This window comes from Megalopta genalis, unplaced genomic scaffold (assembly GCF_051020955.1).
Source record: "Megalopta genalis isolate 19385.01 unplaced genomic scaffold, iyMegGena1_principal scaffold0037, whole genome shotgun sequence".
NCBI classification, from domain to species: domain Eukaryota; kingdom Metazoa; phylum Arthropoda; class Insecta; order Hymenoptera; family Halictidae; genus Megalopta; species Megalopta genalis.
The window spans coordinates 1,966,718-1,982,273 of record NW_027476106.1 but is presented as its reverse complement, the minus strand read 5'-3'; the positions used below and the strand labels follow the sequence as shown (position 1 = coordinate 1,982,273).

Below are 15,556 nucleotides of genomic sequence, written 5' to 3'. Positions count from 1 at the left end.
TGGTTCCGGTGTATCGAATTTGAAATCCGGAAACACGATCTTAAAGTGGAGACTTCGAGCTTGAATTTAGGAGAAAAATCATCATTCTACGATGATTTATCGCGGAGTTGTCGTCAGTCAAAGTTGGCCAATTTTTATCCAATATAATTTTCTTCGAGTTATTTCATTTATTTTAATTAAGTGACATAGTTTGATGTATTTTATATGCACTTAAATTACGCCGGAGCACGCTTTCCTGTTGCTCATATTTTTTTCAATCATATCCAATTAAACATGTTCCATTTTTAATTAAGAGTTTATATTTTAAACACGATCGAGTCTTATCTTTCTTTAAAACAAAAATTGGCAGCGTAGAAGCTCCGTTTAAGATTGCAAAACAGAGCTAGAAATTTGTTATAATTTGTTGATAATTTGCCAAAGAACGAAACAATTGTGTACGATGATATAAATTTAAAATGATATGAAAATGGGCTACTTTGTATAAAAAACAAAGATCATAGTGAATAATATAGTAGTAAGTAGATAGTAGTAATAATATATAGTAATAATTGTATATAGTAAATATATAGTAAATAATATGTAGTAATATATATAGTAATATATATAGTATTAATAGCTTATGGTAATAATAATATATAGCAAATAATATATTTAATCGACTACTAGCGAATAAATGATGCATATAATGACGATATTTTTAAAACACTGACTTTCTCCCGCTTTTTGTAACCGACCAGTGTGCGCGTCCGAAGAAAAGGATATTATCCGGCCAGTTAAATTTGCGCACGGAGCCGGTCCCTGTTCCCCGCAGCTAGGAATAGCATTTCAAGAACATTCGCGGTTCAACGGCCGATCGTTTGCAGAGCCCTTCAAGCCTGGCAGCGGAGAGCCGGCCGTCATATCTTATTGTTAGTCAAGGGTCGTCTCAAAGGAAGCACACTTCGCTTTGGGATCGCGGCCGGCTCGGAAACCGTGGCCCCATCCGCTCGCCAATCACGCCGGGACACGTCGCTGCTCGTAAAGACCGGACTTAACATAATATCGCTTGTGTAAACCGACGCAAACTAGCGTAAACCCGGCGTAAACTGGCGTAAACTAGCGCAAACGAGCGTGACGCATCGGTTCGCAAACAAAGCGCCCCCCCCCCCACCACCGCACCGTCCGCCTCGTCTTTTCACCTGTTTCGCCCGAGTTTCGCGCGTGTCTTCTAAATCTTCCGCTCCCCTTCTAAATCTTCCACGGGGGGGCCTTCCGTACGCATCGCCGCCGGCGCGCATGCGCGCCGGAATCGTCGAACGACGCTCGCCCGGCAACAAGAATTTCATGCTCGTTGCGTGCGCGACACGCTTTTTCGAACGTACGTTAAAATTTAACGATGCTTACCGGATATCGTCCGCCAAATTAGCTCGCCGTTTTTCCTCGTCGAACACGTCGAATTAGACTGCTGCTCACTGACATACCGCGCCGTGTTTCATGTTCAGGCTCGCAACTTCGTGGCTGCGATCGGTATCGGCAGAGATTCGAAGCTGCAACAATGATTCGATACGTTTGCAACGTTGGGTAGGTAATTTCGTGGCCTGCATTATCGGTAGGATTTATTAGATTTAGGACCAATAGAGGCGCGATTGGTGGGGAGCGTGAAGAGAACGAACGTTAGTACGGTGATGAACTTATTATTATGGAATAACATATATACAGGGTGTCCCACAATTATTTTAACAGCCGAAAATGAGGGGTAGCTGAGGTTATTTGAAGTAACTTTTTCCTTTGCGAAAATGCAATTCGCGGCTTTGTTTACGAGTTATTAACGAAAAACACTGGCCAATGAGAGGTGACGGTGCGAGAGAGAGGGTCCGCGAGAGAGTCCGCAGCACGAGGCTTTGACAGAAGGTCGGGACGGACTCGAGCCGCGTTCGAAGTATTGAACAAGTCACGAAGCGAGAACTTTCCGGATTTTTTTAACTACATAACAGTGATATTTTTAAGAAAAACGCCGTTCACCTTTACTTTAGAACGTCTGAAGAATATTCATTAATTTTTCGGACTCGAAATAATATGTAGTTTAACCGTGACAGTCGTTTTAATTTTCTGGTGTTCATGACACCTTATGTGTACCATATGAAATTTTTATGCAAGGTGTACAGTGAAGATTAACAAAGTTCGTAAATGATATTTTAATTTAAATAATTCCGTGTACGAACAGAATTCAACGAATGATTCGCAAAGCTGATTTAATAATAAATAATCGCGTTAAGGTACGTAAAGGATTTGTTTTTTAGAGAAATATGAAAAATATTATCGATAAGAAACTCACCCATTTAGTTGAGGATGCATTTGCTGACTCGTACGTACTGACCTCGTACAACGAACAGCTGATCCCAGGTCGATGACCGCAACATTCGAGGGATACTGTCGGTGGAACCTCTGGTATGGTTATTTGCGAAGTTCACTTACACTGCACTGTCACCAAACACTGATCAGTTATTTAATCACTGATAATCCGAATCACTTGTGGATATTTAAGAAAGATCACTGAGACTCGTTCGTGGATAATCGTTTATTCGACGCGTTCGTTCGGAAGTCGACGTTTCACTGCCGAAAAATTCAGGCCTTGACTGTGGGTCCTCGTTGTTCTTCGTTCGGCCGTCCGAGGAAATGATACTCGATACCATTTTCTTCGCACGGCCATTAATTACGTTCTAAGAGCGCAGGGTGACAGCGGGTCGGACACAGTTTACGTCTCGGTATATCTTGTTTATTTCATTTGGCGGTATCCTGCGCTTCGAAGAAAATAGTATCGGGTGTTATTTCCTCGGACGGCCGAAAGACGAACGACAAGGGCCCACGGTCGAGGCCTCGATTTTTTGGCAGTGAAACGTCGACTTCCGAACGAACGCGTCGAATAAACGATTTATCCGCGAACGAGTCTCAGTGATCTTTCTTAAATATCCACAAGTGATTCGGATTATCAGTGATTAATTAAGTGATCAGTGTTTAGTGACAGTGCAGTGAAAGATCAGCTGTACGTTGTACAAGGTCAGTGCCCTTTGACATCATGAATTTCAGCCAGCAAATGCATCCTCAACTAAATGGGTGAGTTTCTTACTGATAATATTTTTCATATCTCTCTAATAAACAAATCCTTTACGTCCCTTATTTATTATTAAATCAGCTTTGCAAATCATTCGTTAATCTTCACTGTACACCTTGCATAAAAATTTCATATGGTACACACGAGGTGTCATGCACACTAGAAAATTAAAACGGCCGTCACGGTTAAATTACTTATTATTTCGGGTCCGAAAAATTAGTAAATATTCTTCAGACATTCTAAAGTAAAGGTGAACAGCGTTTTTCTTCAAAATATCACTGTTATGTAGTAAAAAAAATCCGTAAAGTTCTCGCCTTGTGACTTGTTCAATACTTCGATCGCGGCTCGAGTCCGTCCCGACCTTCTATCAAAGCCTCGTGCTGCGGACTCTCTCGCGGACCCTCTCTCTCGCACCGTCACCTCTCATTGGCCAGTGTTTTTCGTTAATAACTCGTAAACAAAGCCGCGGATTGCATTTTCGCAAAGGAAAAAGTTACTTCAAATGACCTCAGCTACCCCTCATTTTCGGCTGTTAAAATAATTGTGGGACACCCTGTATATACAGGATGTTCCACAATTATTTTAACAGCCGAAAATGAGGGGTAGCTGAGTTCATTTGAAGTAACTTTTTCCTTTGCGAAAATGCAATCTGTGGCTTTGTTTACGAGTTATTAACGGAAAACACTGACCAATGAGAGGTGACGGCACGAAGTTCGAGAGCCCGCAGCACGAGGCTTTGACAGATGGTCGGGACGGACTCGAGTCGCGTTCGAAGTATTGAACAAATCACGAAGCGAGAACTTTCCGGATTTTTTTTTACTACGTAACAGTGATATTTTTAAGAAAAACGCTGTCCACCTTTACTTTAGAACGTCTGAAGAATATTTACTAATTTTTCGGACCCGAAATAGTAAGTAATTTAACCTTGACGGCCGTTTTAATTTTCTAGTGTGCATGACACCTTGTGTGTAACATATGAAATTTTTAAGCAAGGTGTACAGTGATGATTAACAAAGTACGTAAATGATATTTTAATTTAAATAATTCCGTGTCCGAACACAGTTCAACGAATGATTCGCAAAGCTAATTTAATAAATAATAATCGTGTTAAAGGACGTAAGGGATATGTTTGTTTAACACGATTATTATTTATTAAATTAGCTTTTTATCAATATGAAACTCAGCCATTTAGTTGTAAATCAACTTCATGCACGGAAATGTGTGCAGGATAGTGCATTGACCTCGTACAATGTTTGATGACCTGCACAGCTGATCTGTTTATTTTGAAAGTGGCATAAGTCACTTTGTTTTTAAGTCGATATATTTAAGGGTTTGCGTTTGAACACGTTTAAAAATATGGATGCTAACTTTCGAGAAGATTTACTTGTATCTGTTATCTCAGGATACTGATATTTTTCTCAGTATAAATAATTTCGTATAAACGTTAAAAAAAATCACCACTTTTCATTACGGTAAAGTGACTTATGCCACTTTCAAAATAAACAGCTCATATACAGAATGCTCTTCGGATGTCTAATAGATATTCAATATGGAGAGCGTGTATCCCAGAAGCACGAATAAATATTTCACGTTAAATAGACCATATGTTTGCTAACTTAATACCATTTGTTATTATCGTGTAAAGGAGCGTGCTGAAACGAACGTAATTGGTTCGAGAGCCTCGTTTGTTACAGCCTGTGCTCGCTCTAGCGTACAACCGAATAGTATACGCGCGTTCAGGGATAATCTGTTCCGGGCTCGGCGCAGACCGGAGTTACTTTATCGAATAGTAACGATCGCTGCTGTAAGCCTTCCAAATTGAAACGTTTAACCCGCGATCGTACTAAATTACTCGAGACTTTTTCCGTTCGATTTAACCACTTGACATAACCTTGCCGTACAATTCTTTTCGCAGTTGCGATCCAGATGGCGCAGGACGTCTCAAAGACGGCCATTTTTAAGTACGAACGTCTTGCGATCTAACCTGGACGCGTCTTTAAGACGTCCGAAATTTATGTTTTCTAATGCGCCAATAAGAATCGAGTACGGCTGACGCGAGGCGGCCCAGCCAACCAGCGCGCGAAGCTCAGTTCCGCTCATTGGCTCGGTCGCCTCGCGCCAGCCGAGCTCGCCTCTCATTGGTCACTGCTTTTTCGTTGATAACTCGTTAACGGTGCCTCGGAGAAAATTGTTGTAAAGGAAAAAGTTGCTTCGAATGACCCGAGGAACCCGCCACTTTCGGATTGCGAGACATTTTTGAGACACCCTGTGCAAATATTATGCAACATTGAACAGTCCGCCAGAATTTGCATGGAACTCTACAGTGCTGAATTTAACATGCTTGTAAACAAATCCAGGTTAAAGTAGAACATATTCCGCCAATGGCGCGCGATCGAAGAAATACAGTAATTTATTTTCCATTGAGCTTGAAGCTTTAAGCTCCAACAAATCGCAACGCACGGCAAAAACTGTGAGCAGTTTCACGAACACATTTCCTCCAATAATATTTCACGACGCAAGACATTCTCGATCTTCTTACGCATCCAATGTATCGTCTCTTGTCCGGCGAATCGAGCGCTGCGCGACGCGCGCGACCTCTGGCGAACGCTCGACGACCCCGGGAGACAGACCTCGCCGTCGGAGTGCGTTAAGTCGAAGATGGATGAACTCCGTAAGGACAGAGCAGTGTCTACAAAAGAGATTTAATGAACCCGGCAACGGGCTGGGAATACATTTCCGAACACCGCTTCGCTGCGAGTGTCTGCTGCCCCGTTGCGGTTCTTTTCCACGGACGATAATTCGTTTCTAGGCGTCAATGAGTCGTTACCATTGTCTTCGGGAACCGCCGCCATCCGTCGACAAGTGTTTTAACAACCCATCTCCCCCGGCCGCCGGGGCCGTTCGGCGCACGCGCGTACATACACCGAGCCCCGGCGAAGGAAGTCCTTTATTGGCTGTTAATGTCGACGCGTGGCCGCAAAGGTACACGCACGCCTGCAATCGGCCGACGCGCCGCGCAGCGGAAAAATACGGCTCTCGCTATTGTCCCCGGTGCCGTGCTGCCCTTACATCCGAGTATGAATACGACTACGATGATACCTGCAACGTGTGGGACGCTTTGTTCCTCCTCGTCGAGTCGCGTCGACTCGCTCTGCGTGCAGAATCGTCGGATCCAGGGACAAAATACAACGGAATGAGACTTTTCGAACCAACGAACACTGCAACACTGTTTTATTATTTTTATTTATAAATTTATTATTGTACTCTTATAATAATAAGATATAATAATATCTTAATAATATAATAATAATAATATATAATATAATATATAATATAATAATAATAATAATAATATAATAATAAGATATAATAATATCTTTTTTATTCACTCTCGCACAGTGCCGCCTGGTCAATTTGAGACTTTTCGAACCAACAAACCGTACGAGTTGCAACACCGTTTTATTATTATTATTTATAAATTAATTATTGTACTCTTATTATTGTACCTTTTTTATTCACTCTCGCATAGAGCCGCCAGGTCAATTATGGACCATTGAAAATTTCGAGTAACCGGAAAATAAACTGTAGAAAACTGTAGAAAAGGCGTGCCTGCAATTTTTCATTCGTCTTCCAGGATAAACGTTGGAGAGCTTAGTCAACTTTCTAGCGACCTCTTTAGGTCACTTTTTGTTCGAAGTCAACGTGTGAGTCGTCTGGAGTGTTTTGTTTTGATTTCGGCTGTTCGGCGGCGCCACGGTCGAAAGGTCTGTTGCGACGCCTCGAGTTTCCAATCGTCGAGTGTTGTTCAGTTTCGTCCGAGTCGCAGAGCAACGTACAATTCTTATTTCGTTTCACAGATTTTTATTACACGTTCTTTCTTTAGATTAATCAATTTATGTCATATTTATGATATATTTATATAATTATTTCATTGAATTCGCGGGTGCACACTGTGCCGTGACTGTTCAGTTTGAACGAAACATTTTATTACAAGGAATAAACTGCGACACTCTTTTACGATATGAGAGTCGAACATCGGCGAACTCGTTCGTGTTTCTTCTTCTTCTTCTTCTTCGTCGTCGAGAGCGAGAGAAGAATGCCTCGCCGGCAAATGACGTCGCGAAAACAGGCGACCGGTCACATCGGCACCGAAAAAGATAAACGTGTGCAGAGTGCACGCCCATTGTGCGAACCCGCGGCGCAGAACTACGGCGGAAAAGTTTTTGTTCGAACTTTCGAACGTGCGTGGCTTGGGTTGCCGGACGACTTTATCTTCCGTGTAAAAAGGTTCGCGACGATTTCAAGAAAAATTCCAGCCTCTTCCGACGGGTCTTCTCCGAACCGTGTCCGCACAGAAAACGCGTCGCGTTTCCGTCTTCCCAGGAAAATGAATGGGAAACTATACAGGGTGTCCCAAAAATGTCTCGCGATCCGAAAGTGGCGGGCTCCTTGAGTCATTCGAAGCAACTTTTTCCTTTACAACAATTTTCTCCGAGGCGACCAATGAGCGGATCCGGGCTTCGCGCGCTGGTTGGCTGGACCGCCACGCGTCAGCCGTACTCGATTCTTATTGGCGGACTGTTTTTCGTTAATAACTCGTTAACGGTGCGTCGGAGAAAATTGTTGTAAAGGAAGAAGTTGCTTCGAATCATCCGAGGAACCCACTATTTCCGGTTGCGAGACATTTTTGGGACACCCTGTAGTTGTTCACGGAAATACTTACGAAATTAAAATACTTACGTTCTCGAATCTCCTAAGAACTGAATCGCGTAAAAGTGCAAACTGAAGACAATTGTTTAAATCGAATATCCCGCGTACTGTGCAGTGAACAAAAGCGACCAATAATAAACGTTCATGTTCGCGTTTCGATATTTCCGATTCGAATTATCGTCGGTGCACCTCGGCGAAGAAACGTACATACAGTTCGACCGCGATCGCGACGTATTCGCGAAAAGAAAGGAAAGAAAAGGGAATTCCGTTTCTTTCTGTCCGTTTTCTATTTATAACGCCTTCGATGCCGCGCGGCAGACGAACATGATCGATCGGCCGCCGATTATTAATAACGACGCCAAGGCCGGGGCTGTGGGTCCCGCGCGTATAACACGCGGGGTTCGGCACAATTATGGCCGAGTGAAATATTTCATCGGGACTCGCGTAATTGCCGCTTACCGGCGGAGTGATAAATAATTTGCAAATATGAGCGACGGTGCCCCGGCTGCATTATTGTGCTCAGGGGCGGAATTGTTGCGGAGAGTCGCCTTGAGATTTATCGGACGCGTCCGATGACTGTTGCCAAAGTCGACCTCGGAGACCGAGGGCTCCCTTTTGTCTCGAGCCTGTGGCCGTACGTTTTTTCTTCGGCGGCGGGAGGAACGGTGCGGAAAAAATCACGCGAGCCGAGCGAGCACTCTATTAATTCGCTCGCTCTTTATTAATTTTCTTTTTCTCTCTTGCTCGATTTCTATGAATTTTTTTTTCTCTCCCGCTCGCTTTCCCGCTCGCTCTCTCTCTCTCGCTCGCTCTCTATTCATTATTTTTCTCTCTCGCTCGCACTCTATTAATTATTTTTCTCCCTCGCTCGCACTCTATTATCTCTTTTTCTCTCTCGCTTGCTCTCCCGCACGGTCTCTTTCTCTCTCTCTCTCTCTCTTTCTTGTTTTCTTTCTCCCATTCCGTTCGATCATCCATCGGAAATCACGCGGCTCGATCGGCGATCTCTTCGCCGGCGCGGCGGGGCGCGGTGATTTATCGTTCCAATTTGTCGAATGAACTTGTTGTTGTCGGGCCCGTGACGGGCGAATTTGTTAAACGTTCGAGCAATTAAAAGCTTATAGATTGAAATTGAAAAAGGCATGGAGCAGTCTCGCCGATCGCGATCAAAAATCGCCGGGAAACGCGTGGATCGGTCGCGGTCTTCTCCCGGCGAACCTGCAATCTTTTCCCTCCCAGCGGAGCGGCAGCCCCGTCCTCTTTTTCCGTCCGGCGTGTTTCTTCATCCTGGAGAAACGGTCGAGCAGGAAGGAATAAATTAACGGCCGGGAGAAAAACGCGCTCGGAACAAAACGGAAACTGCGCCGGGGAAGGAAAAATGTGTGCGGGGAGGGAGGGTTTGATTAAAACGTCCGGCCGATCGGGTTTTTAGCGGTCGGGCCGCGAGCCGCGCTAAATCTTCGCCGCGTAATGATCAGTCTCGAGGGCTCGTAATTCTCAGCTGCGAATTCGCTGGGGGATGCTGGGAGGGCCGGGGCACCGAGGGGCGTGTCGCCGAGCCGTGAGCATGAGATCCCGGGACGCGATTTTTTTTTCGTTCGTGAAATTTGTAAACAAGCATTGTAACGTAATCACGAATTACACTGTTGTTATTATAAGAATCAGCGGAATGAGTGGAGTGTTTGTAGTCTCGGACGAACGTTGAAGATATTGTACAAGGTGTCCCAAAATTATGCGACGGATTCCTGAGGTCATTTGAAACAACATTTTCCTTTGCAGAAATTCAATCCGCGGCTTCGTTTACGAGTTATTAACGAAAAAGCAGTGACCAATGAGAGGCGAGCGCTCGCCTGGCGGTCGAGCCAATAAGCGGAACTGGGCTACGCGCGCTCGTTGGCTCGGCCGCCGCGCGCCAGCCGAGTGCTTGCCTCTCAATGTTTTTCGTTAATAACTCGTTAACGATGCCTCGGAGACAATTTTTGTAAAGAAAAAAGTTGCTTCGAATGACCTCAGGAATCTCTATGCTCCGAACTACGATCGGGAAGGGTTAAATTTTACTTTAGGGGTCCAGAGATATTTGGCTCTTTTATGCACATTCTCGTAGATTTTGTCGAGAAAACGCCAAAAATTCAAGTCCCAAGGTGCGGAGGCCATTGGTTCAAAAGTTGTGCGCGTTCAAAGTTGACGAATTTTTTAATCATAGTTTGAGGTATTACAATGACAAAGAGAACCTTGACATTATTATTATATCTTATGTTATTTCGAACCACCGATAACAGTGATATAAAAAGGAACCTATATTGTTTATTTAACTATTGAAAAATTTATATTTCTGTTTTCATGCGCACTTATAGGCACTAAGAGTGCACCGAAACGAGGCGGCACCGGCAGTCTCGAACACCTCGACGAAAAGAAAAACACTCTATACCGTACACCCCGCCCCATTTTTTTCATCCTCGCGACGCCACGCCTGCTCTTCTCCGCACTCCGCTCCGCTCCCGCCCAGCCGGAGGTTTCCTCCGTTAATTGTCTTTTTTATCCCCGTTTTCCTCCTTTTGGCTCTGCCCAGCCCTTCACTTAGAACATTGCACTCCATTAATTACGGCCGTATCGCAGATTTTAATGCGCTCTCGGGCCCCCGCGGGCCGCTGTCGGGCTTTCAGCGGGCCGCCGCCGCCGCCGCCGCCGCCGCGGATAACGCAGGCAAATGAGAGTCGAAACGACCCGGAATCGCGATTTCGATTCCAGTTACGCTCCCGCCAGGTGTACGCAACGCGCGCGCACCGCAATTCCCCGGTTAGCGAATGAATTCAGCGAACCGCGCGCCGGCTACGTTTCCGCCGTCCCCCACCAATGACCGAACTGTTATTCCCCCTCCACCTCATCGCCCCCCTTCCTTCGCTTCGCTCCGTCGTAAACTGTTCCTTATGGGATCGTTTACTGCGTCGGTTACAATATTTGCGATATCGCACAGACATTTTTCAGTTTCCGTGTAATCGATAGGACGCGCGGCTTTTTATCCGCGGCACAGAAATTGCCCGCGTTAATTGCAAGACGCGCGGGAGCTTGTGCTCGGGACGTTCGCGTTCATTTTTAATTGTTCGGGACCAATCGCCCTCGGCCTCCATTCGAGCATAATTAACTTTATATTTATCGGATAAGATGTATTAAACGGTCTCGCTCGAAAGTAAACCAAATGGACGCGCACAAAAAAAAACGAGATTACCCTACCGGAGTTAAAAGTAATTCGACGCTATACTTATGCTCTCCGAGCGTTTTTTGCCGTTCTGCCCGCTCATTTCTCTCTTCGTAAGTACGGCGGCTCGCATGAGTGTTGGTGCATCTTTTAAGACGCGATGCGTTTTTCGAAACTGAACTAAATGACTGAATTTTTTTTGTTTTGATGACAGAGATCTGGACGATTTACTAGACAATGACTAAAAAGCTTTTTTTTCTAATTTTGCTGTTACTTGGAATGAAAAGAAAAAATTAAAGACCCTTGTGTTTTTTTTCTTTTAGAGAGAATTTTGTAAAGAGATTTTTATTTCTTTGCCGTTCCAAGTAATAGCAAGATTTAGAATAAAAGCGTTTCAGTCATCGTCTAGTAGAGCCCTCTATCATCTACAAAAAGAATTCAAGTCATTTACTTCAGCTTTAAAATAGTTATTTCGTTTTAAAAGGTGCACGAATACTTTTGTGGGTCACTGTACACGCGCCACTGAAATATCCGCGGTCTAATAATCAGTATCCTTTCTCCACCATTTTACAGTTTTCACCGTCGCAAATAATCCGAAAACAGAAGCGAGACTCTCTATTTAACATTTCCACGAGTCTCTAATTCTTCACCAAATCGCGCATGCGCAGAGAAAAACGTCGAATTCCTCTTTTCAGGTTAACCCTCCAAACGTCAGAAATTCGCGAAAACGTGATCGCCATAAATCGATACAAGCAATTCCCGACGATCGATCTTCCCGAACAGCCAGGTGCCATTCTGCGGTAATTGAATTTCACAGGAATTAATTGAATTTTACAGACCGCGCGCGCCGATTCCGAAAAATCGAGCATTAGAAAAAGAACAGGTTATGAGGCTTCTTCCTTCGTTTCTGGCGGCGCTGCGGCGGCGGCTCCGATCCGACAACCCGTGGGCATTACGAGAGCCGGACGGTCCGCGCGTTGGGAGGCTGCCAGCATCAAACTGAAAATTATGCATGCACCAGAAGCAAGGGCGCAAGTCCAGTTTCTTTCTGTCCAGTGCGCCGCGGCTCCGGAGGACGCGCAGCCGGTCCGCGCGGCGCGCGCATCGGGCTCGCCGTTATTAGAAGCACGCTATTACGCGGCCGCGCGTCGGTATTGCGTACCGGCCGGCAATAAACGAGGGATTTTAATTGCTCGTACGATAAAACATTCCTGATGAAGACGTTCCAGGCTTTCGACCGGCCTCCGCTACGATCCGGACTACGATCCCCGTAGCCTCTTCCCGGCCGCTCGAAATCAGTATGAACGAGCGCGTCCACGTGGTGCAAAAACCACCGGAACAGCCCCGACGAAATATGAAATCGTTTTATACGAGTTTTACGACAACTGGTATACCGAGGTTATTTTTTTCGTTCGCCGATCGTAAATCTGAGGTTAGATCAATGTTTATCTTGGCCGTTTGTTAACGGCGAATGTTTTCGAGTTGACGTGACATTTTATTCGCTATGTATCGTTGTCATATATACAGGGTGTCCCACAATTATTTTAACAGCCGAAAATGAGGGGTAGCTGAGGTCATTTGAAGTAACTTTTTCCTTTGCGAAAATGCAATCCGCGGCTTTGTTTACGAGTTATTAACGAAAAACACTGGCCAATGAGAGGTGACGGTGCGAGAGAGAGGGTCCGCGAGAGAGTCCGCAGCACGAGGCTTTGACAGAAGGTCGGGACGGACTCGAGCCGCGTTCGAAGTATTGAACAAGTCACGAAGCGAGAACTTTCCGGATTTTTTTAACTACATAACAGTGATATTTTTAAGAAAAACGCTGTTCACCTTTACTTTAGAACGTCTGAAGAATATTCACTAATTTTTCGGACTCGAAATAATATGTAGTTTAACCGTGACAGTCGTTTTAATTTTCTGGTGTGCATGACACCTTATGTGTACCATATGAAATTTTTATGCAAGGTGTACAGTGAAGATTAACAAAGTTCGTAAATGATATTTTAATTTAAATAATTCCGTGTACGAACAGAATTCAACGAATGATTCGCAAAGCTGATTTAATAATAAATAATCGCGTTAAGGTACGTAAAGGATTTGTTTTTTAGAGAAATATGAAAAATATTATCGATAAGAAACTCACCCATTTAGTTGAGGATGCATTTGCTGACTCGTACGTACTGACCTCGTACAACGAACAGCTGATCCCAGGTCGATGACCGCAACATTCGACGGATACTGTCGGTGGAACCTCTGGTATGGTTATTTGCGAAGTTCACTTACACTGCACTGTCACCAAACACTGATCAGTTATTTAATCACTGATAATCCGAATCACTTGTGGATATTTAAGAAAGATCACTGAGACTCGTTCGCGGATAATCGTTTATTCGACGCGTTCGTTCGGAAGTCGACGTTTCACTGCCGAAAAATTCAGGCCTTGACTGTGGGTCCTTGTTGTTCTTCGTTCGGCCGTCCGAGGAAATGACACTCGATACCATTTTCTTCGCACGGCCATTAATTACGTTCTAAGAGCGCAGGGTGACAGCGGGTCGGACACAGTTTACGTCTCGGCATATCTTGTTTATTTCATTTGGCGGTACCCTGCGCTTCGAAGAAAATAGTATCGGGTGTTATTTCCTCGGACGGCCGAAAGACGAACGACAAGGGCCCACGGTCGAGGCCTCGATTTTTTGGCAGTGAAACGTCGACTTCCGAACGAACGCGTCGAATAAACGATTATCCGCGAACGAGTCTCAGTGATTAAATAACTGATCAGTGTTTAGTGACAGTGCAGTGAAAGATCAGCTGTACGTTGTACAAGGTCAGTGCCCTTCGACATCATGAATTTCAGCCAGCAAATGCATCCTCAACTAAATGGGTGAGTTTCTTACTGATAATATTTTTCATATCTCTCTAATAAACAAATCCTTTACGTCCCTTATTTATTATTAAATCAGCTTTGCAAATCATTCGTTAATCTTCACTGTACACCTTGCATAAAAATTTCATATGGTACACACGAGGTGTCATGCACACCAGAAAATTAAAACAGCTGTCACGGTTAAACTTCATATTATTTCGGGTCCGAAAAATTAGTAAATATTCTTCAGACGTTCTAAAGTAAAGGTGAACAGCGTTTTTCTTAAAAATATCACTGTTATGTAGTAAAAAAAATCCGTAAAGTTCTCGCCTTGTGACTTGTTCAATACTTCGATCGCGGCTCGAGTCCGTCCCGACCTTCTGTCAAAGCCTCGTGCTGCGGACTCTCTCGCGGACCCTCTCTCTCGCACCGTCACCTCTCATTGGCCAGTGTTTTTCGTTAATAACTCGTAAACAAAGCCGCGGATTGCATTTTCGCAAAGGAAAAAGTTACTTCAAATGACCTCAGCTACCCCTCATTTTCGGCTGTTAAAATAATTGTGGGACACCCTGTATACATACATACATACACTATATACTACACTGTAGGAACACTTTCTTTTATTCTCTTTTTATCGTTCATTCTGTTATGCGTATTATTATGTTATATTATGGCGCATTACGTTGCATTGTATTATGTTGAATTGTGTCATGTTATATTATAATATACTATGACATTATGTCACACTATGTCATTATTATATTGTCTTTGAGCTCTAACTTTACATTACATTATGTTAAATTCTGCCATAATATTATATATTATACTATAACACTATGTTACACTGCACCATTATTATATTAACTTTAAGCTCTAACCTTACATTATATTATATTACGTTGTATTATGTTACGTTATATTATACAATACTATAACACTATATCATTATTACATTACCTTTCAGCTCTAACCTTACACTACATTATATTAAATTCTGACACAGAAATGATCTTTTTCAATTTTTGCAGTTAAAATACTTCCGAGTAGACTCGACAGGAAATGGAAGTTTCTGCCGGAGACTAAGAAGTTCCTGAGATCATTCGAAGCAACTTTTTCCTTTACAAAAACGTTCTCCGAGGCACCGTTAACGAGTTATTAACGAAAAACACTGACCAATGAGAGGCGCGCTCGCCTACCACCTAGACGGCCGAGCCAACCAGCGGAACTGGACTCCGCGCGCTGGTTGACGCGGCCGCCGCGCGCTCGCCTCTTATTGGTGCACGGTTTTTCGTTAATAACTCGTAAACGAAGCCGCGGATTGAATTTCTGCAAAGAAAAAAGTTGCTTCAAATCACCTCAGGAATCCGTCGCATAATTTTGAGACAACAAAACGTGAGTTAACAAAAACGACGTTACCGATGATGAACAGAATTTTCCTCCATCTTGACGTTTGTCCCACTGTGCCGCGCGGTCGCATTGTTTCCCACGAACGGAATGCATGCATCGGGGTATCGGGAAGGCCGGCCGTCGTTCTGCATCGGCAATTTGCATGACCGATGATCGTGAGCGGCGGCGCGGGGCAGCCGCAGCAGTGACTAGGTGCATCGTCATTACGCACTGGCCAAGATACGATCAAACTGTCGGTAATGATAGTCGCGCGACCCGGCGCGGGCCGGCGTACGCACGCGAAGCCAGG

General features: G+C 44.2%; 1 protein-coding gene and 1 long non-coding RNA gene across 3 annotated transcripts in view; one reads left to right on the top strand and one right to left on the bottom strand.

Annotated features, from left to right (window-relative positions):
• The window catches only part of sano (CABIT domain-containing protein serrano), a 141,502-nt gene that overhangs the window by 120,687 nt on the left and 5,259 nt on the right, over positions 1-15,556 (top strand). The gene's annotated exons all lie outside the window — the stretch shown is intronic.
• The window catches only part of LOC143261142 (uncharacterized), a 35,470-nt gene that overhangs the window by 16,118 nt on the left and 3,796 nt on the right, over positions 1-15,556 (bottom strand). For both annotated transcript variants that reach the window (XR_013035364.1, XR_013035363.1), the window contains exon 2: positions 1,384-1,526. This is a non-coding gene — a long non-coding RNA (uncharacterized LOC143261142). The remainder of the gene's footprint in view (positions 1-1,383; positions 1,527-15,556) is intronic.